We start from the raw sequence: 3,405 nt of genomic DNA on the forward strand, positions 1-3,405 counted from the left end.
ATTACAAAATTAATTATATTTTATATACTTTCATAAGTATTTTATAAATAAAAATACTTCTCATTCAATGCTCTGACCATTATCGTTAGAGAAGAATGTTTTTTGAAATTCAATATAATCTTGAAGTGCACCAATTTATCAAAGGATACCTACATTTTCCATATCCCAATGCAGAAAGATTATGGATATAAAAAACCTTCTGTCATAAAATTTAAACTTGGTAACTATTTTCTATATCATTTAATAATAAAAGAAATACATTTAACCAAAAGTTATATACAGTAACAGCATCCTTTGCTAAAAACTAACATTTATACTTCATGGATTTATAGGATAAATAAAATAGATATATTTAAAAATAGTTTTTATAACAAACTGTGTGGAAATTAATGTCATTTTATTCATTTAAAAATAAAATTTTAAACATATAAATAAGAAAACCATACATGATTTAGAGATAGAAAATGCTATGTATTGATATTCAATAATTAAGAATAAATATTGGGCATAAATCAGTATATGCATAAAAATGAATGGCACACACACACACACACACACACACACACACTGGAATATGGTGAATGAATTATTAATACGTAATAGCAAGTTTAAGATACTCCATGGCACCAGATCATTTTATAATTATATTTTATTCAAATAAAATGAGACAATCTATTAGGTTGGTGCAAAAATAATGTCGTTTTTTGACATGAAGTTGAACGTGAAAAAAACATTGTTTTGCACCAACCTAATAATAACAGAGAGATAGAAAGAAGAATGTAGATCATAAAGGACGAATAACATATTTAAAAGAATATTGCATTCTGGGAACAAAGCACAAAATATTAAAATAGAAATTAAATAAAAAGTTACTTCTATACTGTAATCTGTTATTTAAATAATAGAAAATTTAATTGAAAAAAATTGTATGGATAAATTAAGGAAATAAGTTTCAACTTAAACACAGCGTAATATGAACATAGGAGGAGTAATCATAATAAGTCTTCATCAAACATTGTAATACTCTTCTCCTCTAGTGTATACAGCCATTACACACATTACATACTTCTTAGGACTACTACTTTGTCACGCTCATAGACACAACTCCACGTTTAAGTTATATTTGGCTTATTAGACTTTATATTAAGTGGATTATCACTGGACAATACAAGTTAATAATAAATATAATACCAATTTTAACAAAGGTAAGAATTTTTTTCTAGTTTATTTGTTTCTTTCAGAAAAATTGTGAAATTTTCTTTCAAATCTGATAAACTCACTTTCTTTTCCAGCTAGAGAAAATTTTATTAAATTATATATAAAAATTATCTTTTTGAAAAAAAAAAAAATGATTTTAATACTAAAAGTGTTGATACTTTGTTCATTTGATTGTAAGTTCTCAAAAGCTATCATATACATAGGGAACACATTTTATACGTTTTTTTTTCCTCTTTTGATATAGACGCCATTACACACACCCACAGACAACAAATATTTTAGTTTACATTATATCAATTTTCATTACTAAATTAAATTTTTATTTCATTTAGTTATTATATAAAAAACCATATAAATATTTATAAGATTTTTTAAAATTAAAATTTTACAACTTGTGAATTTTTAGTTTGCATGAATTTAAAACCTTTAAAAAGTTGTAAATAAATCAATATTAGATGATGTTATTTAAAATAATAGAGGGAAATAAAAAAGAAGTTCAAATATAGTTCAATGGCAAAAAAATCTGATCAGTGGAATCGTTGATAAATAAATCACAAGTAAAAAATTATAAATAATTTCAGAAGGACTCAATTCTTATTTACAGCTTTAAAAAGTTTTTAAATTTATCCAAACTATTAATTCTTAACTTCTATTTTGCTAGCTAATTATTCTGATAAGAGGATAAAATCTTTGAAACTCCATGAAAAAATAATTTTTTTTTTTTTGCACTTTTGTTTTTAACATTTGAAGAAATAATAATGTAAATTTTATTTAAATATTTGTCTGATATAAATGCTCTATCTACTGTAATGAGCATCCCTTTATAAAGATACATAAAATATTTATATTATTCTATTATATATATATATATATATATATATATATATATATATATATATATATATATATATTATATATATTCACTAATTTATGTATATACACATACATTATAATATTATAAAACAATGTTATATATATATATATATATGTATGTATTAGTGATGGGACAATTCTGATACAATTACTGATTCCGATTCTTTATAAATCTCTAAATGTTTAACAATAGAGTTGTTATTTATTCTAGACTAGTGGGGAGTACCTGGCGTTGCCGGCGTGGAAGATATTGGCATAAGGATGAAGCAATTTTAAGAATGGCTCCCATGTGGTTAAAATAAAGATAGAGAGAGGTGGGTAATTAGTTTTCCACGCAAAGAGGATAGTGAACTCAATGAGTTGGTAATTAACTTTTGCCCGGGTGGCGGATATTGGCACAAGGACAAAATAAAAAAAATTTTTTAAAAAAGATAGAGAGACAAGCGGGATCGAACTCGAAAACGTAGAGTAATTAGTCTTCCTCGCTAACCATTAGGCCAAAGAGGACAGTGAATTTAATGAGTTGGTAATTAACTTAAGAATCATAGGAGTCACCATGCATGCGCAGAAATGAACATTGTTTTAAAACCTGTCTGGGTGCCAAGTAAGCTTCCTACTTTATTAAATGCTGCTTTTAAATCTGGCTGGGGGTCAGGTAAGCTTCCTGCTTTCTGTCATTTGCATTTAAATAGTTTCGCTTTATTATACGAAAAAGACAAACACTCGAGACGACAGCACGATGGGAATTTTTTTAACTTGATCAAAAAAAGGGAAAAAACGGTGTCTGTTTGCGAATCTCAGATATTATGATCTCGGAAGTATAGGAAAACTTCTTGCGGAATTTAATCGACAGCAGAACCCCGATCTGAAAAGCCTTTCACAGGCATACACAAATGCTCACGCCCATTTTGCCTTTTATATATATTGACTAGTAGGGGTAACCGACATTGTCCAGGTGTTTGGAGATGTAAAAGTAAAAAAAAGTTCTGGTAGGTAGGTAAGCTCGAACCCAAACCTTTGAGGTCAATAGGCTGATAACTTACCACCACGCTACGTGGGCAGAGAACTGAGAATGGGTGAAATTAAATGATTAAAAAGTTAAGTGACAGGTGCGTAAATTTAATGAGGTCAAACATCACGCCAAAGGGGAATAGAACGCACTTAACTTTGGCTGCAAGCCAGTTTCTACGTATGTTGTTTGTTTCCCACCAAGATGTAGGGGAAAACCAGCTCCCCATAAAATGATGGGTTTTGGCTACATTGATCAAACCTCGTTGCTTTCTGGATGTCCCAAGCACGAGTGCCAGGAAGGCT

At 28.3% G+C, this 3,405-nt stretch overlaps 1 protein-coding gene across 1 annotated transcript in view; it reads left to right on the plus strand.

The window, feature by feature from the left end:
• The first annotated feature begins 826 nt into the window (after positions 1-826).
• The window catches only part of LOC145242957 (protocadherin beta-2-like), a 13,948-nt gene continuing 11,369 nt past the window's right edge, over positions 827-3,405 (plus strand). Inside the window, exon 1 of the mRNA XM_080106069.1 lies at positions 827-1,205. The gene's annotated coding sequence lies outside the window, so the exon portion shown is untranslated. The remainder of the gene's footprint in view (positions 1,206-3,405) is intronic.

This window comes from Euprymna scolopes, chromosome 21, assembly GCF_053919585.1.
Source record: "Euprymna scolopes isolate OS-2025 chromosome 21, ASM5391958v1, whole genome shotgun sequence".
In the NCBI taxonomy this organism is placed as follows: Eukaryota; Metazoa; Mollusca; class Cephalopoda; order Sepiida; family Sepiolidae; genus Euprymna; species Euprymna scolopes.